We start from the raw sequence: 24,116 nt of genomic DNA, 5'->3' as shown, positions 1-24,116 counted from the left end.
AAACCCATTAATAACACAGTTTCCAAGACTAGTCTCCTGAAGATTTTGATTCAGGATATTTGACATGGGATTGGGGAATTTTTACTTTAACAGTTATCCTCCATGACTTCTCACCAGGCAAGCTTGAGGATGCCCATCAAGAAGAGACCTCCGGCAGAAAGCAGAGAAGGACAAGCATGGTGAAGCCCCAGGTGTTTGCATAGGACCGCTTCATGGTTGGAGCCAGTGGCAAGTTACCACGCGGCATCAGGCTGTTTCCATACGGCAGGTGTCAGGACGGATCTTGTTCCACCATAATCTGCTCTTCCTGGACTCTCCATGACTTTCTGACCGTATTGGCCTCCTTTCTCTGTCTTGGCCCAGCCTGCTTAGCTCAGCTGATTTCTCTACCATTTATTCTACTTTTCTTATTCTTTTTCCCATCACATCTCTCCAATGGATGCATTATATCATCATAACCACCATTTTCTTACCATAAACTCTCCATAGATGAAAGGAATCTAGCTTTCACCTACATTACTGTATGAAGCAAACTTTTGTACAGGTTTTCTTATATTTGAGATATGTACCTCTTATAACAGAACCCTCTTCTAACATACTGGTGGTATTATTTGTATTTTTGTGCCACCTAAATGTGCACAAATGCAAATTCTATTTAAGCTCTAACTGTCATCAGTTATGATAATGTAACCATAAAAATGTAAATTAGATACAAACTGAAAAATCAATAAATTATAAATTTAAAATATAAATATAGTACATAGATGACATATTTCATTTAGAACTTAAAAGTACTTTAAAATCATATTTAATTTTTTTTCAAAGTCAGTCAATGATTAGTCAGAGAAAAACATCTGGGTGAAAAACTTCTGGTTCCAAATATGTCTTAATGAATAGGATTTGAAATCTGGACCATAGCATAAAACACAAAATAACGATGATATTTGGAAAGAGATGAAGACCAAAATGAACAGAAAGTTTTTTCCCCAGAAGACTATTTGACTTGATCAGAAGGACTTTATATTGAATATAGGTGGAAACAAACAAAATATTTAAAAACCTTGAGACATCAGTTTCAGTAGAGGAATTTATATCAAGTATATTTATACACAGGACCTTACTAAGGTGTTTTGTGATTCATAAGATATAATTTAAGAAAGGACACATGACAGCTATGTATTCACTTGCAGTCTAGTCTTCTCGGCTGTTAAAAAAACTGAATTCATTGGACTTTAATATCCTTATTAATAAAATGAAGGGTTTGTATTAAATCAGATTGTTAATTATGCTGCAGTTGATAATTTAACCCTAAATATCAGTGGTCTAACACACAAATGTAAAATCTTTCTCAATGTCCAACATTGGTCTGCAAAGATTCTGCTGCATTTAGTTACTCAGCAACCCAGCTGGCAGAGGTCTTTTTATGTTGAGACACCACCTGAATCGCAGGACAAGACTTCACAGGGCACCATGGTAAGGAAGGATGTTGGTGGAGGGGGCACATAGCTTTGAATTATCTCAGCCAGAAAGTGATACACACAATTCCCATCACAGCCAATTGCCCAGAACTATTCTTATGGTCTAAAGATGTTGGAGAAATACAAAGGATCACATGGGATATTTTTTGTTGTTGTTGTTGTTGTTGTTGTTCATTTGTTTGTTTGCTTGTTGTTTTTGTTTTTATTTTTTATTTTTCGTTTTTTAATTAATTTTATTTTATTTTTAAACTTTACATAATTGTATTAGTTTTGCCAAATATCAAAATGAATCCACCACAGGTATACATGTGTTCCCCATCCTGAACCCTCCTCCCTCCTCCCTCCCCATACCATCCCTCTGGGTCGTCCCAGTGCACTAGCCCCAAGCATCCAGTATCGTGCATTGAACCTGGACTGGCATCTCGTTTCATACATGATATTTTACATGTTTCAATGCCATTCTCCCAAATCTTCCCACCCTCTCCCTCTCCCACAAAGTCCATAAGACTGTTCTATACGTCAGTGTCTCTTTCGCTATCTCGTATACAGGGTTATCATTACCATCTTTCTAAATTCCATATATATGCGTTAGTATACTGTATTTATGTTTTTCCTTCTGGCTTACTTCATTCTGTATAATAGGCTCCAGTTTCATCCACCTCATTAGAACTGATTCAAATGTATTCTTTTTAATGGTTGAGTAATACTCCATTGTGTATATGTACCACAGCTTTCTTATCCATTCATCTGCTGATGGACATCTAGGTTGCTTCCATGTCCTGGCTATTATAAACAGTGCTGCGATGAACATTGGGGTACACGTGTCTCTTTCCCTTCTGGTTTCCTCAGTGTGTATGCCCAGCAGTGGGATTGCTGGATCATAAGGCAGTTCTATTTCCAGTTTTTTAAGGAATCTCCACACTGTTCTCCATAGTGGTTGTACTAGTTTGCATTCCCACCAACAGTGTAAGAGGGATATTTTGTAATCATTTCTATATCTGCCATTTCAAATTTTTCAACAGAGGTTCTAAAATCTTTGACCATAAAGGCTGGCATTTACTGACTACCTTCCATTCATTAGGCAATTAAAACTTATTACCTGCAGTACTAAAATTTGTAACTATATACCTTAGGCAATATTATCCAGTATTGTAGGCAATATTATCCAATCTTATAGATAAAAAACAGATTCAAGGTAAATAATTTTTTTGATAACTATTGGAGTTGAGCCCTAAATCCAGGACTATTAACTCAAATAAACAGTAAGACTGTTTCTCTGTACCTCAGTGTCCTCCCTGAGTATGGTATAATAAAAATGGCTTTTGACAACTTGTGCTTTGGCATAAGTAGGAAAACAAATCTGAAATTTGTTTTATGTCAAAATGCCTAAAGGAAATTATATGTTTATCTGTAATATGACTGCAGGTTATCTAAAATGTCACATTTCTTTACTTTTGATTGAAACTATATAAAATCATATGATAACAAGGATTATATAATGCTTATTAAACATTCTTATAGCCCATTACAGGTCTTTGATGAATAAAAAGAAAACATTACAAAATATTTGATCAACTGGGTAAAAATTATAGTGATTCTTCAGGATATAAACTGGGTAATATTGGGATATGTTAGATGATCATGAAGATATTTATAGCTCTAGGATTCCCAGAGCTTATTATATACATTGTTGCTCCTGTATTTGCATCTTCTTTGTTCTTCCCAATTGAATATACACCAATCATCACATTAGCTCTCCTGATGTTTTGTTTATATGGCACCAACTCTGCAGTTATTTGGAAACCCCAGGTGATTGGATGAAGTTTTCCCTTTGTATTTGAAGGTTTGACGTCAATTAATGCAACAAGAAAGTCATTAATTTAATTAATAATCACTGAAAATTCTCCCTAGCCCTGCCACTTCTAAATTTATCCTCAATTAAAGACATTCTTTTATTTATTCATTTAGCTCTATTCATTGAGTACCTACTGTATGCTCAGCACGATGCTGGGCTGGGATTACAAAGATGAAGATGTCAAAGAACTTGCTTTTAAAGAGCTTAAGATATCATGAGTAAAAATATTTTAACATTAGTTTCAATTTTTTTTTCCTTAACTGGGGCCCCAAACACTCTCTTTCCAGCAATTCAATTTACGTATTTCCTAATGAAACCAAGCTTTTCATTATTTTATTAAGGCATTTGTGCTTGTACTGTCTAAATGGCACCTGTTTTCAAAATACTTGGGAATATTAATTAGCTTGTTTTTCAGCACAAAAGATAAAATCATGTTTTAAAAACATAATTATCTTTTATCAGTTGCAGTAATAGGATTTATTTTACATATCTGTTTTGTATTAGTATACAAACAAATGCTAGAAACAAAACATGCATGGACTTTTTTTCTTTTAGTTAATACAAGGTTTTTAGGATCTCAATACTTTGGAGAAATGAATAGCATCTAACACTTTGAAAGTATATATTACATTTCATTTGATAGACACCTGAAAAAGAACAGCCAATTTCCTAGAGTGGAATTAATATAAAATAAAAATTTTAGAGTCTTTATTTTGCTTTATTAATTAATTATTCTTAGTTTGCTTTTGGGATTTAGAAATGCATCTCAGTGTTTTCAAATATAGAAAAATTTACTGAGTTAATCCATAAATGCCCTCTTGTGACAGTCTCCAAAAATGCAACTGCCTTTTTCCCTATTTACTTTATTTTGTTTTTTTCTAAAGTAATTTAATACATCCAAGCTATAACTGTTATGACAAAAAGTAGTTTTGTATTTTATCGGATCAGATTAACATATCTCTTTTTCAATAAGCTATTATTATGTGATGTTTTGAAATTGAGGCAGAAAACTTGTGACTATACTATTCCCTGTGTACGGTAATTATTGGAAAGACTTAGGAAAAATCTAATTCTACCATCATTGTATTCTGCTTTGATGTGCACAGTAAGAGAACTCTAGATATTATGAAAAGATCCTTTTTCAACCTTTTCTTGAGAATTTTTAGGGTCATAGCACCTTTCCCAATGTGATAGCTAAAAGATAATTAATATATCAAATTAGTTAGAACCATTCTTTCATAAACTATTTTTCATTTTTAACCAATTGTCTTTTATATTCATTGGTCATCCTGAATATCCTAAAAGAAAATTTTACTATTCATATTTGGAAATGAAACAATTCATGATTAAAGCAGTTAAATGACTTGCTCAGAGACAAAAGTGAGTGCATCGCTGTATGCCCAGTGGGTCAACACATGACTTCCATTGGCTTTACTTATACCTATATTTGAAACTCACATATCAGCAAAAGCTTTTCAAATAGCAAGCGATGGGTACTTCTTAAAATTTATTTCTAAAACTTTGTTTTGGACCAAGAATACTTAACATAATTTAAAAACACAAAAAGAATGCTGAAAAGTGTTTTCTAAGATTCATTCTACAAAGGTTTTCAATAAAGATATAAACATTAAATTTCTTAAGAATATGACCTGACATAAAACCTTGAAATAAGACAGTCCTATGTCTGGGGAAATTACTTGATTTAAAAAAAATTCAGTTTCTTATTCTGAAATATGGGACTAAGAATAACCTACTTCATAGGGTTTTAGTAAGATTTACATGAGATTAATTTCCTTGCCCTTAGCTGAAGCTTAAAAATTATAGAGACTCTTGAGAATCCCTTGGACAGCAAGGAGATCAAATCAGTCAATCCTAAAGGAAATCAACCCTGAATATTCACTAGAAGGACTGAAGCTGAAACTCCAATACTTTGGCCACCTGATGTGAAGAACTGACTCATTGGAAAAGATCCTGATGCTAGGAAAGATTGAGGGTGGGGGAGAAGGGGACAAGAGAAGATAAGATGGTTGGTTGGCATCACTGACTCGATGGACATGAGTTGGAACAACCTCCAGGAGATAGTGAAGGACAGGGAATACTGGCTTGCTGTAATCCATGGAGTCACAAAGAGTCAGACTTGACTTAGTGAGTGAACAATAATTATTAGACAAAAAGCTTAAATGTGTGTTGTGGACTCAAAAGAAATCACATTTGCCATAATTGAGTGGCTTTATTTAGATGGCCACATTTCAATACCTGCTAATTCCTTATCCTTTAAATTTAAAAATTGTATAATTTTATATGGCATGCTTAATGTTCATAACAAATGAGAATAAGAAAATTCAATAATGTGAATCCTATTTATACTTTTGTCAACTTAAATACTTTAAATTATATTATCTTGACAGTAAAATTGGATAATAAGTAGCCAAGAGCCTTTTTTTTTTTCTTGAAGCTGATACAACCCTGAACTTATAGAGTCTTACCATAACCAAATGGGGACCACTTGTAAAGAATAAAAGTCAATGATCTATGATGGAATTTAGGGGCATCCTGAACAATGGAATGTAAGAGGAAAAAGCAGGGAACAGGGATGCTTGTAATTCTCACCTTTAGGAAAGGAACCTTAGGAGCAATAGAACACCTAGTCACTCAGAGTTCGGAGAAGGACATGATTGCAGAGCTACCAATACAGTGTGATTTTCTCTTTAGGGATCTCTTGCAAATAATCACATTTTTAAATTTTACAATCATGTATGAATTCCATACCAGAGTGCAAGATAATGTGAAAAAATAATTGTTAGTTATGGTATCTGAAAAGGTCCCTCATCCCCAAAGTAGCTTTTGACATTCCTTTTCCTCCTCACTTCCCATACCCAATGTAATGCCATTCTTGTAAATTTTACTTCCTAAGTATATCTTGAATCTTGCCTTTCTTCTCCACCTTTACCATTATCACCCTACTTGAAGCCACCATCATCTTTCTTCTCAGTTACTCCAAGAGCCTCCAAAATAGTTTTCCTAATTACACTCTGTTCCCCCAGTACCACCCCTTGTACCTCTCACCAAATGCAGGCTCCAAATTCTTTCTCCAGATCACAGGGTGATTTTTTGAAACCACAAATATGATAAAACAATGCATTAGTTTGGAACTTTCAACCATTTTTCCATGATACATAAAACCCTAAAATTGCATAAAACCTCTACTGATCCTCCTTGTCCACTTCTCCAATCTCATGTTTAACCACTCCTCTCAGCAAATTCTGGACCACACTGGCCTCTGTCTAGTACCCCAAATACATTAATTTCTTTCCTGTTTTAGGGTTCTCCTGAAATTTTTTCTTCTACCATCTTTTGCCTAATTTTGTTCATGCCTCTTCTGCTTCCAGTTCAGCTCGAACATTCTTTCCATGGAGAAGTAACACCACCACCAGGACAAGTATAGTATTTGTATTATAAACACACTCCTAAGTCACTTCCTCCAAACAACTTACCACTCATTATACTTAAATGCTTATTTGGTGACGTGTTGATAAGTACTGGTTATTGACCTCAACAGACTATAAACTCCCATGAGGCCATGTCTATCTGCTCACCAGTAAATGCCAAAGCCTGTAGCAATAGTTGGCATCTAGTTGATGGTTCAATGATTATTTGTTAAATAAATTAAATTGCCTACTTTTCTTTCAACTGGAGAAACCATTTTGTGTTTAATCTGTCTTCAGGACAAATATGTGTCTCTGCAATAGTTTCAGTCTTTTCCTCTTCTTTCCAGTTCCAACCTGATCGGCTCACTTGCCAAAACACACAAGTGTCTCAATCCATTGGTGCCACCTGTTGGCCCTTATCTGCCTCATGCATTTCTCTCCATCTCCTTCCTCCTTTAAGGGGAATGAGACCCTTAGAGTGTTCTTCTTGCCTCTCATCCTTCTCTCTCATTTTAAACTCATAACCTAACTTACCTTTAGTTAATCTCTTTCTCTCTCACACACACACACATCTTTTTAAATTTTCTTTTTTCTATTCCCACTTTTGTTTAGCAATTTAGAAAAATTTCCTCTAAGACTGTTTCCCTACGTCTACTCTTTTTTTCTCATTCTCCCTTTTCCTTCCTCCTTCACCCCTCTTTCTCCTTCCTCCTCTATAGGCTTCTTCCTCTTCCTTTTTAGTTATGATAATATTATACATGTAGAAAAAGATATTGAAATTCCAGAGATCCACTTTCCAAATTTTAGCTTGTAACCATTTGTAAGATAGGACTCTCTAAAATACCTTTGACTTATAAAATCAAGATGGGAAGTATTTGACCCATTAGCATCCTGATAAAGCCTAAAATTCTAAAAATTTTTATAGCAATACTGTGTTTTAAGGGCAAACATATAAATATCTTTAGAAAATATATAATCTCAATGAATTACTGTGTTAGTAAGTCATGATTGACTTTACCTATGTGGTGCTATATTCAGTGAAAATTTATTGTGGTCTTAATAACCAGAAGGGGCTTCTCTGATAGCTCAGTTGGTAAAGAATCTGCCTGCAACACAGGAGACCCTGGTTCAAGTTCTGGCTTGGAAAGATCTGTTGGAGAAGGGAACAGCTACCCACTCTAGTATTCTGGCCTTAAACATTAAGCAGAGTGAGAGGGAAATAAGTCTGTTTTTAAATTTTCTGTGTAGATTTATTTACTTCTTAACCCCAACCACATTGTACTTAATGCTACCAGCTTACAATTATAAATTTCTAATTAGCTGTATCTAGAAACAATCTAAACTAGCAAAAGTTTTGTATTTCCAGTAGTATTTAAATTCTAATCATGAATAAATAATGCAGTCTTTCTGGAATTACATATGAAACTCAACAACTAGATGTTAAATTGAGTGCAAACTTCCCTATGTAATTGGATAGGTTATAAGTATATTGAGCAACATTGATAACAAATATATATATATAAGAATTCTTGAATGGCAAAGTTAATTTCATGAAAAATATTTGATATGAGCATTGATTGCTTATCTACTCTAGCATGAGGTATTACGACATCTGTATTTCTTTAAACTTTTCACATACAATCAACTGGATATTATTTACACTTTTACAGAGGCTGACAAGTCACTAAAACAATTATGGCCAAAATTACTCATATATTTAGGACATGACAACCAAGAAGGGGAATTACACTTTGTCTAGGTCTAGCTTATGAAGTAGCTGGACTTCAAATTTCCCCAAGCCAGGCTTTAGCAATACGTGAACCGTGAACTTCGAGATGTTCAAGCGGGTTTTAGAAAAGGCAGAGGAACCAGAGATCAAATTGCCAACATCCGCTGGATCATGGAAAAAGCAAGAAGTTCCAGAAAAAATTCTATTTCTGCTTTATTGACTATACCAAAGCCTTTGACTGTGTGGATCACAATAAACTGTGGGAAATTCTGAAAGAGATGGAAATACCAGAACACCTGACCTGCCTCTTGAGAAACCTATATGCAGGTCAGGAAGCAACAGTTAGAACTGGACATGGAACAACAGACAGGTTCCAAATAGGAAAAGGAGTACGTCAAGGCTGTATACTGTCACCCTGCTTATTTAACTTATATGCAGAGTAGATCATGAGAAACACTGGTCTAGAAGAGCACAAGCTGGAATCAAGGTTGCCGGGAGAAATATCAATAACCTCAGATATGCAGATGACACCACCCTTATGGCAGAAAGTAAAGAGGAACTAAAAAGCCTCTTGATGAAAGTGAAAGAGGAGAGTTAAAAAGTTGGCTTAAAGCTCAACATTCAGAAAACAAAGATCATGGCATCTGTTCCCATCACTTCATGGGAAATAGATGGGGAAATGGTGGAAACAGTGTCAGACTTTATTTTCTGGGGCTCCAAAATCACTGCAGATGGTGACTGCAGCCATGAAATTAAAAGATGCTTACTCCTTGGAAGAAAATTTATGACCAACCTAGATAGCATATTCAAAAGCAGAGACATTACTTTGCCAACAGAAGTCCATCTAGTCAAGGCTATGGTTTTTCCAGTGGTCATACATGGATGTGAGAGTTGGACTGTGAAGAAAGCTGAGCACTGAAGAATTGATGCTTTTGAACTGTGGTGTTGGAGAAGACTCTTGAGCGTCCCTTGGACTGCAAGAAGGTACAACCAGTCCATCCTAAAGGAGATCAGTCCTACATGTTCATTGGAAGTACTGATGCTAAAGCTGAAACTCCAGTACTTTGGCCACCTCATATGAAGAGCTGACTCATTGGAAAGACCCTGATGCTGGGAGGGATTGGGGGCAGGAGAAGGGGACAACAGAGGATGAGATGGCTGGATGGCATCACCAACTCAATGAACATGCATTTGAGTAAACTCTGGGAGTTGGTGATGGACAGGGAGGCGTGGCGTGCTGAGATTCATGTGGTTGCAAAGAGTTGGACACGACTGAGCAACTGAACCGAACTGAGCTTATCAAGTTAATTGTTTCTCTAAATTTAGTAAATATTTTACTATAAGGTGCAACATCATCTCTTTTAAGTAAAGACAAACTCACCTATCACAGGGTTTCAGTTCATGTTGTCAAACGTTTAGTGAGCAGTGACTTAGTGCTATGAAGAATACAGAGATGAAGACAAAATTCCCACCCTCTTGGAGCATGAGTGAACTGAGCAAAAGAACTGGAGATCTGCTTTTCAAGCAAAAAGAAAATGAAGAAAAAGTTATTTACTTTATGAATAGTAATCTTTCACAAATCGGAGAACCACCTTTCAAGTCTTTATGACTAACTCTTCAGTGAGGTCATGGGTCTAGCATTCTTCATACATCAAATCTAAAATAACTACATATTGGTTTGGGTGGCACCATATTTGCAAAAAAGAAAAAAATCAGCATGAGTGTTATAACCAAAGGTTTGTATATGACCAATAAAGTAGCCTTCAGAGGACTTAGACTGGGATTTATAAAAAAATTTATATTGCCCTTTATTAACATAAGAGAGTCCTGAATATTCATTGGAAGGACTGATGATAATGCTGAAACTCCAGTACTTTGGCCACCTGATGCGAAAAACTGACTCATTTGAAAAGACCCTGATGCTGGGAAAGATTGACTGCAGGAGGAGGACAACAACATCTTCTGTTGTCCCCTTCTCCTCCTGCATGGTATCACTGCATGGTATCACCTCCTTGGATGGTATCACTGACTCAATGGACATGAGTTTGAGTGAACTCTGGGAGTTGGTGATGGACACGGAGGCCTGGCGTGCTGCAGTCCACGGGGTCACAGAGTCAGACATGACTGAGCATCTGAACTGAACATAAGAGAAAAGTTTATCACGGTGAAAGTTCTGAAGTAGCATTTGTCTAATAAAGATGAAAAGGTCCAGTTCTGACATGAGTGTTTCAGTATACACTCTTTGTTTATGAAAATATTCTTTGATTTTATTCTTTGATTTTATAAAATAAGGTGTAGTTTATGGGCACATAGGTTTGATTAGCGGTTTTATGTATAAATGCCTAAACTTTATTTTCTAGAGAATAGTTCAAATTTGAATTGTATATTTTTCTTTGCTACAATTTTTCCTGTAAGAATCTTCTTTAGACATACGATTCTTTTATCTAGATAAAAGAGGAAAAAACAAAATAATCAAGCAAAAGAAAAAATTTTGCTGGACTGACTAGAACTTAAGATTCTAAGAGTCAAAAGTCCTATCTTCAGAGATGATTATGCTTCCATATTACACTGCTATAAAGCTGGGCGGCTTATCAATTTGACCAAGAGTTAAATAGGAGACAAAACAAAAAAATGTCGATGTTTAAACTGTCTTTACATTAACTTTGAAAAATTTCAATCTACAACATGTTCTTTTAAAGTCAACTTAACTAAATATATGAGATAACTATCTAGCATGCCAAAATTCTAAATCAAGCCTTTGGAAAGCCTTTCTATATGTTTTATCGTAAACATATAGCACACGTGGCTTGTGGGTCACAGGTGCTATAATGTATCCTCCTGTACCATATACCTTAGAAAACAATATCTCAGGGTTAGATTCTTTAAAATGGCCTAATCACTGGAAGCTAATAGCCAGTAATTATTAGCATATTAATTAATGGAACAATGCTACATATATCTACTAAAATATTACAGTGTATATATTAATTTTAATTTCTCACTTGATTAGGAAATATTATTTATATAAGTAGATAATAAACCAGCCAAAACAGGGTCTTGATTTTCCCAGAAAACAACACAACCCAAATCTTGTCATTAGCATTATGTTGACATGTTTCTGTCTCTATTCCCATAATGCATCAGACCAATTTTTTAAATATTCAACTATTCAAAGTTTAATATTTGTATCATATTACATATTTTGTGTTATGACAATAACAAATTATATCTCAGATTAAAATTCTTTGCTATTAAAGTTTACATTATTATTCCATTTTAATTTTACAATAATTTGTAATGTGTACATTTTCCACACTTTGTATAAAATATCATATAAATGTGCTAATCTACTTAACTCAGGAATAATACATATTCTGACATTTATTTTAAATGATTTGTCTCTTGGGCAAATTGAGTTTTTACTACATTGTTAATCTGAGTTCATCTGAAACTACTGACCAACTAGTTTGTTGAACTACATGTCAAACAAAAGTGAAGATATTGTAAAGGCATAAATGTGCAGCTGATATTATTTAATCCTTCTCCAAATAATGGCAAGGTTATCTGTTCAAACCTTAAAATTCTTAAGAATTTGTGAGGTCATTAATTATTTCCCCTTCTTCACTACTTAGCAAATTCACATTGAATGAAACTAGACTGAAACGTTATTCTGTAAAAGATTAAATCCAAAGGCTAAGCCTGATTAGTTACTGCTCAGTTTTAAATACTTTCAGCACTCTTATAATCAAAATAGTCCACCAATAAAGTTATATGATAAATGTATCATATATGTGACTAAGAAGGTTTATATAAATGCAAGTATATTTATATATTTTATGTTCATTCATTTATTGAACAAATATTAATGAAGCATTTATTATTTGACATGAGTTTTTAAATATTTTAATGTTGGGATTTTTATATATATTTACTATTTCATTTTCTGCTGCAGTCCATGGGGTTGCAAAGAGTCAGACACAACTGAGCGACTGAACTGAACAGTTTTTAAAGTACTCCAAAAAGCTGAAAAAAATCTACTTTTATTTGATACGTATTGATTGTATTTCATGTATATTTTAAAGTAGTGATTATAATACATATTATTTATAGATCAAATATTATATCATTTCATAATATTGTAAGCAGTTATGAAGCAACATAATAATTTAATATTACCCAAATTGAACTCCTTAGAGTCAGATATATTAACAAAAGTATACATAAAACTGACCTTGAGCAAAATTGACTTTAACAGTTGTCATTCTGTATTATTCATATTTCTGTGTGGAAACAAAGTGAACAAAACTGATAGTTCCAGTGAGGAAAGGATAGTTAATGTGATTACAGGTTATAATATATGTAAACATAATAATTTTTTGCTGCATTTTTATCTTTGTTATGGTCAGGCAGATACAACAATAGCTTTACTTGCTCTTAATACTGTATGTGGATGTTGGAAATAATCATGAGAAAAATGATAAGAGAATTCACTAGGGTCATACAGATATAAAATATGTGATTTATCAAAAGAACATAATATAAGGAATAGTGTAAAAATATGTGTATAAATATAAATACACTTATATATGTATATTTTCTAGTTCATAACCTTAATCTCTATCTTTACATTAGTTATCAAATTAAAGAGGGGGATAAGCAACAAACTTAAAAAAAAATTAAAGGAATTTAAAACTTGAGGTGTTATCAACCACAAGATAATTTTTTTATTTAACCAAAATCATAGTAATATCTATCACATTATTTATAGTAAGTCTAATCAGTGAATCTTATTATAAAGCTACCCATAATTTAGTGTACTTAGAGCATAAATGTGGTGCCATTTAACTGCTGACAATCCAGTTTTATTGATAGAAATAGCTTGAGTTGAAAGAAGGATCTTGAAAAGTTTTCAGCTTCATTTTTTCAAGCACCACAAACTAATAAGTAAAAACATATGAATTAGATAAAATACTTCATTAAGTTACTTTTATTGGGTGAGTCAATGTGATATGATTACATTTCAGAGATATTTAATTCCCCATCATATAAAATCACATTGATGTTTGGTTATATTTTCTCTTCTCATGATGTAGCCATTCAAAGTATTTTACTCATATCAAAGCAGAGATTATTATGAAGTTAAAGCTAAAGTCATTTTCATCAAAGCTAATCATAAATTTTATTTTCTAAAGTGTTTCCCAGAGTAATCACATTGCAGGTCTGTAAGGGAGACTCTCAAAAGTCCTCTTGGGTCTTGGGTTCTAATTAGAAAGAATCCCATCAAGCTTGGAGAATTGCTGTGAATATAGTTGAGAGAACAAAAACAGCAACACCCACGTATGGTTCATGAAGCTTTGGATGAACCCACACTGAACACTGATATTTTAGGAAGGTATTTCTTAATGTTGAAAGTATAATTGGCCATTCATTACGTAGATGGCCAGCTCTGCGGTGCTTTGCACCCATTTGTATGAGTTATGTAAATGTATAAATGCTTCCTTTGAAATGAGATAAAACTTGGTCATTACATAAACTAGTAAATGATAGTTGCTCACTATATTGTACACAGGTCCCTTTTTATTGGTTAAAGAAGGTAGGTGAACATCACAGATGCAAACTGTTTTGTTGTTAAGAATGTGTGTTTACAGGTGTGGAATACCCTAAGGATGGATAGAACTGATATCCTGCTGCAGGTGCAGACTTTAATAAATAGGAACTTGTCTTTCCTCTAATCACTTCTCTCCTTTATCATGCTTTTGGATTATTTCAATTCACATTAAGTAACACTTGTGCATAAAGCATATACAGTGTACTATATTTATTTAGATATACATGTGACTAGATTTTCTGTGAATAAAACCCAAAATGCATTCACATGAGAAAATGGAGTGGCTTAATTTAAATATTTTAGGAGTGCTAGAATACTAATAAACATCTGGAAGAACAGATAAAACTAGATAAATGTTTAGCCTTGTTATGAGTAACACACTAGCATACGATTAGGTTTATAATGGTTGTAATTTAACAAAACTGTTGTATGAAATATTTTGTTTAGCATTCATTAAAAACTGTTAATGCACTTGTGTTTTTCATGGACTAAATTTTTTTTGCAGCAGACGCACATTATTAGTATAATACAAATATGCTAAAAAGCAAACAGTTTGGTGTTAAAATGCTTTAAGTAGAATTGTGAAAGGAAATTTTACACCAATCTTTATTTTTTTTTTCATTTTTACAGGGAAAATTTTACCACAAATTCCGTATTTTAATGATATTATACCAACTCTATTTTTTAAACTCATTTTGTCACTGTTTTGTAACAGAAACACTGTAAATATTATAGATGTGGTAAACTATTATACTTGTTTTCTTATAAATGAAATGATCTGTGCCAACACTGACAAAATGAATTAATGTGTTACTAAGGCAACAGCCACATTACATGCTTCTCTTTCACAGTAGGCAGCAGAGCATATGGTTTTCTCTTAATGGAACGCTAGCTTCTCATTAACATACCAGTAGCAGTGTCAGAACTTACAAACCAGCATAACAGGGAGATGGAAAAACTTATAAATTAGACCCTTTCAGTACTATTGAGAAGGAAATGACTGATGTTCTAAGGTACAATATTTAGCTAATACTGTGCCCTTTTCTGCACCTTCTTTCCACCGAAAAAAAAAAAAAAACAAAAACTTTTTTCTTATCATAAATAAAAATATAAATATTGAAGTGTAAGTAATTTTTACCCTGCTTCTAAGAGTGATTGGCACCCTGATTATGATAACTCTTCTTAAAAATAATATTTCCTTTTTCCACACAGTATGTTTCAAACAGCTGTATTTTCACCAGCCTGTTTCAATACAGTAAAGCAGTTGAAATGTAAAGCAAATTTTCATGTCTCCCTAAAAGACTAAAGCCATCAGATAAACAAAAAATGAGGATGAGAAGGAAACCCTTTATTTTTCTGGAGGCAAAAGATGACCATTCCAGTAGTAGAAGCAGAGCCACCAAGAGGTTATAATTGGTAGTGAAGGAAAAGAATTATTTTATAAGTCCCCACATCATAGGCTTATACTATGTATGTAGTATAAACCATATGTAGCAGGCTCATAGTAATTATGGTGATTCGAATTTTTCATCCATTTTTTAAATTTCAAAATTCTTCTCACAGAGAATTCAGCTATATTTGTAGATGAAATTTATCAATGCTGTGTCTTAAGAGACATTTCAAAATTTAAACCAATAAATATGGCATGGCAATTATACTTATATATGGATAACTATGATATGACCTCATATTGCAGGAATCCCATAAACTGAAGTTATTTTTGTCATTTATGCTTCAAAAATGTTGATAGCATTTACCTATAATTAAAAGGTTGAGAACAATTAAAAAGTAAAATATTAATATACAGCCCTGTGGAAATAGCCTACATGTTCTGAGTTGCTGTCGAGTAAAGTCCGGAAAGAAAGCAGATATACTATTCTGATAACTAAAACTCTAGAGAGAGAACAGTGAACTGACAGTTCTTTTCAAGACTTTAATGTCTACACTAGTTCAATTTGCTGAAAGGAAAATTTTAGTCCTCAGAGTTTACCCATTTACTAGGCTCTTTCTGCATGTTTGTATTAATAGCTGCATCCCTTAAATCTGCAGATCATCATAAATGACAAGAACCTCTTTTAAGGGATTTCCCTGATGGTCCAGTGGTTAAGAATCTGCCTGCCAATTTAGGGGACACGGGTTTTATCCCTGGTCTGGGAACTAAGATTTCACATTCTGCAGGGCAACTAAGTCTGGGAACTACAACCACTGAGCCCACACACTCTAGAGCCCCGGCCACAAGGAAAAGCCCACCCACTGCAACTAAGAGAAGCACCTGCTCACAGCGACAAGAGACAGTCCAGGCGCAGCAGCAAACACCCAGATAGCCGAAAATAATAAACAAATAAAATTATAAAAAAGAACTTTGTTTAAAAGGATGTCAGGAATACATTGATAATACCAAAATTATTTGAATCTTAACCATAAAAATAACAAGCTTTCTAAATATCATTATTCTGAATAAGTAATCCATTGATATTTGTAGCTTTTTAAACCGACTGTTTTCTCTTTGGTGAAGTTCAAAATTTTACCAAATTTTTAGAACTACCTAAAGTTAGAATATATGCGACTTCAGTCATTTTGTACCAATATCTGAAGAATTGTCCAAAGGGCTAGGAATCAATAATATAGTTATCTGTAATGAGAAGGTAGCCAAGTAACTTTGTTCCCAGATATATCATAAGCCTGGTCATACAGAGTTAACTTCAGTATTTAAAACTTTAGAACTCATGTCTTTTCCTTTTGCAAAATGAAATATACTAATTCTATTCACAGAAAGACCTTTCTGTCTCCCATCTATACTACAGGACGTGACTGGATGGGTAGTCATTCTCTTCTTCCCCCCGCCTCAAAGTTTGCCATTATCCCCAAACAAGATCGCAAATGCTTTGAAAACTAAATTAATAATTATTAATGATTCAAACTCAGTGTTATTAATGAAAACTGTTAATTTAAGGGTGTTTGCATACTTTCTGAATAGGAAGCAAACAGATAACCATGGCCCATGTTGCAAATTTACTTTGTGAGTCAACGCATCTAGATTTTTCCATTCGGTGAGCAAACTTTTTTCATTTTACCAGTATCCAAGGGAGCCACAGGGAATAACTGGCTGCTTGGCATAAACCCTGTCCTATCCTATAGACCATTTCTTTGTAACTCTAGAAAAGGCGTGTGAAAAGTTGCTCCCTCTCAGTGTGTTTTTCAACACCACAGAATCAGGAACATCTCTGCATACAGGTGTTAAAAGAAGCTTCCACCTCATGTCTAGCATTAAAACTTAACCTGACGGTTGTTATTCAGCTGAAGACAGTATCAGTGTAAAGTGTCACCGATCTGGTCACTATCTCTGGGAGGCTGCCAGCGCTTCTGCATTGGCATCACGGTGTCGTCTGTGAAGGAAGCCAATTAAGATCACAAGATAGTGGCTGGTAATAATAAACTTCTAATGATGTTCCTAACTAAAAAGAGGTAATTAAAATGTGTATATGGATGACCCCAGCTTCTGTCAGCTCAGTGTAGCTGTTACGCCGACAATGTCCATGTTTTGTTTGGGAAGAGGCGTTCGTGTTGTCTAACAACAATAAGAGAAGCAATTTAATAATATGGAAAGGATTGCCTTGGAAATGCACACCGGTTTCAATGTTGTTGCATCCCTGATAGAATTCAGTTGACTGCTGTCTCCTGACTGGTCAATAGTTTTGTTGTTCTGCTTATTGCCTCAGTTTAAGTCTCTCTCCTTCCCTCTTCATCCTCCCATCACCTGCCTCAAATTTCAATATGAGTTTTGGGTTTGCTTGTTGTATTTCACTAGGACTAGGTCTTATCTCTTTCAGATGCTTCTCAAAATCAAAGACTGTGTTTTGAAAAGAAAGACAATTAATTAGATAGCAAAGGAAGCCTGTGGTCTTATCACTCGATCTGGTCATGGACATAAGTGTTTCACACTTTTCCAATCCCCTAACCCTGCAGCCCAAAGCTTTCTTGTACACCTGCTCAGCTCAGCTCATCAATTTTCTGTGGGCCAGTTAAGTTCCTTTAAGCCTGTCCACTGAGAGGTGGTGATAGCTCTCTGAGAAAAAGAAGAAAAGGAGAAACAGAATGCTGCTGCAGGCCCTTATCTTGATCACACTGTTTGTTTTCGCATTGATGTCTGTAATGAAACAAAGAGGATTTAATCGTGTTAAACAAAAGCCTGTTGGTACCCAGAGGAAACTCATTTAACTCTACTCTCAAGTCTCAGAGTTTCAGGTTTCCCGTCTTCCTTTTTGCCCATCCACCAGGCTGAGTTTCTTACCTGGGGCTTAAAATTGTGAGGTGTGAAACTCTTCTTTTGTTTTGACAGGTGCTCTTTGCTAAACATCAGCCTAGCCTTGATGGTGATAATACACAGGAGAAAAAAAAAAAAACTTCAGAGACGCTAATGACTGTAGTTACCCAACTTCTGCCTTTCATGGTTTTTATTCGTTTCCCTCATTGGAGTACTTGAGGATAAAGTGGGAAACAAGTTGGGCTGATGGGAGGTGAGTTGTGAAAGATAGTGGCTAAGAAGAAGACCCAGAAACCATCCCCATCTTGGCATCCCAAGAAGGAAAGAAAAGTGAAGAAAATAGGCCTAAGATTGCTCTTTATTGATCCATGAGTTACCTGGCAGGACTGGAAGCGTTAAGTGTTATTTGGTGGAGGAATTGACTCACAAGTGACGCCGGTAACTCGATATTTGGCCAAGGAGTCCTCAGACATGATTCTCACTTTAGAATGCTAGAAGAGTTGTCAAGAGACTTAACTGATAGTCCTTTTCTCTTATGCAGAGAAAACAGCCTCTCTGTGTGGAGGGTGAAGTCCTGACTTCACTGACTTGTGACCATCCTGATATGTTTCCTGACTGACCCTTCCTTTCCAGTGACTCCAAAATGGCGCTCCTGAGTTTGTCTAAAGCACCAGTTTCCTTTACCTAGTTTCCCACCTGCTGTCACATTCCTCTCTGTGCCTCCCACCGTCTCTCAGAGCACACTTACCTTGACATCACTCTTGAGGAGCAGAAACTCTCCGCTTCGGCAGACGCTGACGGCGGATCTGCTCTGCTGACCAGGCACTCTGGGGCAGGGCCAGCTAAACCACACTTCCCAATAGTGAAAACACCTAGACGTGTTGAGCTTGGTTATCAAACCAGAATGTTCCACTGCCCCCAAATTAAGAAGAAGCACCTTCTCTGTTGGCTGTATAAAACCCCCGTCTTTTCCATCTTTATTTAGACAGTGATGATAGGAGTAAGAGATAGACTTCTTCCAGAATAAATTCAGTACTCACAAAAGATTCATAGACAGTTATTGGAGAGGTGGTAGGTATTAGTAGTTAAAAGTAGACTCAGATCACCTGGGTGATTTTGGGTAAAGCTGTTTGTGCTGCAGATTCATTGGCTTTAAAATATAAGTACAATAGCACCAAGAACATAGATTATTATAAGCATTTAATTAATCCATCAATTAATCTAAAATATTTACTGAAAAGAATCCTGAGGTCATAGTTTGCATTCAATAAATGTTAACCATTATTATCTGCCGCTGAATGATCTCAAGTCAGGTTGTTGATTCACTGAGCTTCATTTTCTTCAAAGCGTATTTTGTCTTCCAAATGCTGGCTTCAGGTGTTTGCCAAGGTTTTGGTAGAAGTGAGCTGCTTCTTTCACTTAGGAGGGTTTTGCCTCCAGTAACCATTCCTTCTTCTCAACAAGCAAATCCTGATTTCTTCCCACACACTCCTATCCCAAAAATAATTGGGCTATCTAGCCTTTCTGTCTTCTCAGTCAAGATCTTGGAGAGGATGGAATTAAGTATTTAATTTCAGTCCTTCTCTTGAGCAAGACCTTGAGGCAGAGAAGCAGTGAAGAATCTTCAGTTCTTCTTTCAGATCCTTGCTGATCTTCACAAACTGATCACATCTTCTTGTGTCAGCTCAGAAGTCAGCCCTACACAACCCTCCATGTCCTTCTTCCTTCTTTGCAGCAGTGTGCAAGGGAGGTGGATGGATCCTGTTTGTAGAAGGCAGCCGCCTCAGACCTGGTGTTTTCATCTTAGAGAGGGAGCTGCTCTTAGATCCGGTGAATCTTTTTATGCCAAAGTTTGCTTCCTTTGTTACCTCGCAAAGTTAATTATCAACTGATATCTTTATAGAGGAAAGAATTATTTGGTGGGAAACTGAGGCATGTGAGAAGGCTTAGTAAAAAGGCTAGTAGCATATGTCATTACTCTTCTCAGAGACAAGTAAATGATAGGCAAATTATAAATGTGGTTGATTTCTTAGCTCAAATACCTGGAATTAAGCAAAAGGATAAGTAGAGGAATAAGAAAGGAAGAGTAGTAAGCCTGATGCCTTTCAAAACAAGAAGATACTCATCACTGATACATGCTTTTATTGTGATCTTTACACAATATCACGATAAAGGCATCTTTACATAATATCCCTGCATTTGCTTTCAAAATAACAATTAACACATTAACAACAGAGAGGGCTTTCAGACACCAGTTACCTAACTGGAACAATTCAACTAAATAGGCCTGATGTTGAAATGGATATTGTGGTGAAATGTTTCTGTGTAGACTTCTCTTTAAATTATTCTCATTTAAACTGCAAAGCCGGAGAAGGCAATGGCACCCCACTCCAGTACTCTTGCCTGGAAAATCCCATAAACAGAGGAGCCTGGTAGGCTGCAGTCCATGTTAAGGGTCGGACATGACTGAGCGACTTCACTTTCACTTTTCACTTTCATGCATTGGAGAAGGCAATGGCACCCCACTCCAGTGTTCTTGCCTGGAGAATCCCAGGGACAGGGGAGCCTCGTGGGTTGCCGTCTATGGGGTTGCACAGAGTCAGACACGACTGAAGTGACTTAGCAGCAGCAGCAAACTGCAAAGCCAAACAAAATTCTAATGTCACCTTTGACAGTAAGAGACACTGATGTACAGAACAGTCTTTTGGACTCTGTGGGAGAGGGAGAGGTGGGATGATTTGGGAGAATGGCATTGAAACATGTAGAATATCATATATGAAATGAGTCGCCAGTCCAGGTTCAATGCACGACACTGGATGCTTGGGGCTGGTGCATTGGGACGACCCAGAAGGAGGGTATGAGGAGGGAGGAGAGAGGAGGGAGGAGGGAGGAGGGAGGAGGGTTCAGGATGGGGAACACATGTATATCTGTGGCAGATTCATTTTGATATATGGCAAAACCAATACAATATTGTAAAGATAAAAAATAAAATAAAATAAAGAAAAAAAAGATTAAAAAAAATATTTGGTTCTTCAAATTTTGGGGGGGATGGGGCTGGAAAATAAATATATCAGTCCATTTTATTTCTTTCAGTGTAATCACAGTACCTATGATAGTAAGGTTTTTAATACAAATTTATAGAGGGTTTCCTACAATAATGATTCAAACTAGCTAGGTAGTCAGAAAATAAAGAATGATAAGAAAAATGTTCTTTCTGCTGTTTTCCTCTCAAAATAAGAGTTGTCTGACTTTAAAAGATCAAGTTTTATCTTTGGTTTTTCTTTCGTACCCTCATGTCCAGATCCAGTGAACCTAAGATTTGTGTATAAGACTAAAAATTTCACCTATGGCACACAAATTATTTTGTTAGGGTGCCATCTGCTGGTGTCAAACAATCAAAGACTTTTTTTTTTTTAAGATAAATGTTATGCATGAATTAAAACTAAAGGCTTAGAAGTTATTCAATTCAAATTATATATAGATATAATATAGACTATTTTCAAATGGTTGTCTGGTGCATAATTTTTAAACACTTTTAATATGGCAAGATAAAAAGTGACTTTATTCTAAAATGAAGAAACTGGAGGCATCAGACATTGCCTTGACTTCCTGGTTCCTGATCTGTTTGGATTCAAGCTTCATTTTTCAGTTTCCATGGCTCCCCTGACTTTAAAAAATTCTGTTAAATTTTCCCTTAGAAAAGCAATTTAATTGCTGTGTTTGTGATTACATCGGTTTCAACAGATAAAATCTTAATTTACCCATTCACTGGGCTTGTTCTCTAAGCCATGGTATAAGATGCATGCAAAATGTGTTGCCTCTCTCTGAAGCAAGCTTATCAGTGTAGCCCTTATTATGCATGTACAATATCGATGCCCAGCCTACCTTCATAAGACGTAAGGAAAAGCAACTGCTTTACTTCCTCCCTTCTTAAAAATCTTTACCACTTATCTATGTGACATTGAGCAAAACATTTAACTTCCCTTTACTTCTTCCTTATCTGTAAATTTCAGATATAATTAGTAATTATCTAGTTATTTTGATTGCTAAAAAAAAAATCACATCTATAAGTTTCTTAAAATACTGCCTGTGTCATAGTAAAAACACAATAATATTAGCGGCTTTACCATAGTTGTTATTTAAATAAAGAACACGGGTTAGTATCAACTAGAAAACCATTGCTTTACATAATTTGGGGGATCCTTAACGTCCTTCCAATCAGGAGATATAAAATGTCTATTTGTATTCATACTTTGGAGAATATGGAAAAAATAATCATTTCCTTACCTTTTTTTTCTCCCTTTTCTATGAGCACTTAACTGATTTGAAGTCTCAGCTCCCTTAAATCTTATATAAAGCCTTTCAAGGTCTGACCTATGTACTTCTCCATCCCCATTTCTCACTCTGTTCCAGCCATAATGAACCTCTTCCAGTTGCCTGAGTGAGCCATGTTTTCACTCTCCACAGGTTTGTGCAGACTCCCTGTGCCTGGAACATCTTCGCCCCCTGCCCTGCCCCCATCATCTTATCTCTTAGCTCTCCTGTTAAGAAGCCTTTAAGGCATGACTAAGCAACTTGCCTGGAAAATCCCATGGACAGAGGAGCCTGGTAGGCTGCAGTCCATGGGGTCGCTAAGAGTTGGACACGACTGAGTGTCTTCACTTTCACTTTTCACTTTCATGCATTGGAGAAGGAAATGGCAACCCACTCCAGTGTTCTTGCCTGGAGAATCCTAGGGACAGGGGAGCCTGGTGGGCTGCCGTCTATGGGGTCGCACAGAGTTGTACACGACTGAAGCGACGCAGCAGCAGCAAGCAACTAACCTACATACACACAAGGCAAGGATCAGATAACCCTTTCCTAGACTCCCATAATGCTCAGTACTCATCTATACCACCATTCAGTTCAGTTCAGTTCAGTTGCTCAGTCCTGTCTGACTCTTTGCGACCTCATGAATCACAGCACACCAGGCCTCCCTGTCCATCACCAACTCCCAGAGTTCACTCAAACTGACGTCCATCGAGTCAGTGATGCCATCCAGCCATCTCATCCTCTGTTGTCCCCTTCTCCTCCTGCCCCCAATCCCTCCCAGCGTCAGAGTCTTTTCCAATGAGTCAACTCTTTGCATGGGGTGGGTAAAGTGTTGGAGCTTCAGCTTTAGCATCATTCCCTCCAAAGAACACTCAGGGCTGATCTCCTTTAGAATGGACTGGTTGGATCTCCTTGCAGTCCAAGGGACTCTCAAGAGTCTTCTCCAACACCACAGTTCAAAAGCATCAATTCTTCTGTGCTCAGCTTTCTTCACAGTCCAACTCTCACATCCATACATGACCACAGGAAAAACCATAGCCTTGACTAGATGGACCTTTGTTGGCAAAGTAATGTCTCTACTTTTTAATATGCTGTCTAGGTTGGTCATAACTTTCCTTCCAAGGAGTAAACGCCTTTTAATTTCATGGCTGCAGTCACCATCTGCAGTGATTTTGGAGCCCAGAAAAATAAAGTCTGACACTATTTCCACTGTTTCCCCATCTATTTCCCATGAAGTGGTGGGACTGGATGCCATGATCTTTGTTTTCTGAATGTTGAGCTTTAAGCCAACTTTTTCACTCTCCACTTTCACTTTCATCAAGAGGCTTTTGAATTCCTCTTCACTTTCTGCCATAAGGGTGGTGTCATCTGCATATCTGAGGTTATTGATATTTCTCCCTGCAATCTTGATTCCAGCTTGTGCTTCCTCCAGCCCAGCGTTTC

At 35.9% G+C, this 24,116-nt stretch overlaps 1 protein-coding gene across 20 annotated transcripts in view; it reads right to left on the bottom strand.

The window, feature by feature from the left end:
- The window catches only part of LOC147349325 (uncharacterized), a 226,912-nt gene extending 206,742 nt beyond the window's left edge, over positions 1-20,170 (bottom strand). For 2 of the 20 annotated variants that reach the window (XR_015150346.1, XR_015150347.1), the window contains exon 1: positions 19,111-19,431. The gene's annotated coding sequence lies outside the window, so the exon portion shown is untranslated. Of the gene's footprint in view, positions 1-18,389; positions 18,465-18,789; positions 19,051-19,110 lie in introns of those variants that run through there. The other 18 variants (XR_015150349.1, XR_015150341.1, XR_015150352.1 and 15 more) reach the window with 15 other exon arrangements.
- Positions 20,171-24,116: the final 3,946 nt, after the last annotated feature.

Source organism: Bos grunniens, chromosome 21 (assembly GCF_055505025.1).
Source record: "Bos grunniens cultivar Pamir isolate PY7600 chromosome 21, Bosgru_T2T1.0, whole genome shotgun sequence".
NCBI lineage: Eukaryota > Metazoa > Chordata > Mammalia > Artiodactyla > Bovidae > Bos > Bos grunniens.
Note: the sequence above shows the minus strand (reverse complement) of the source record. Positions and strands in the feature narration are given on the sequence as shown.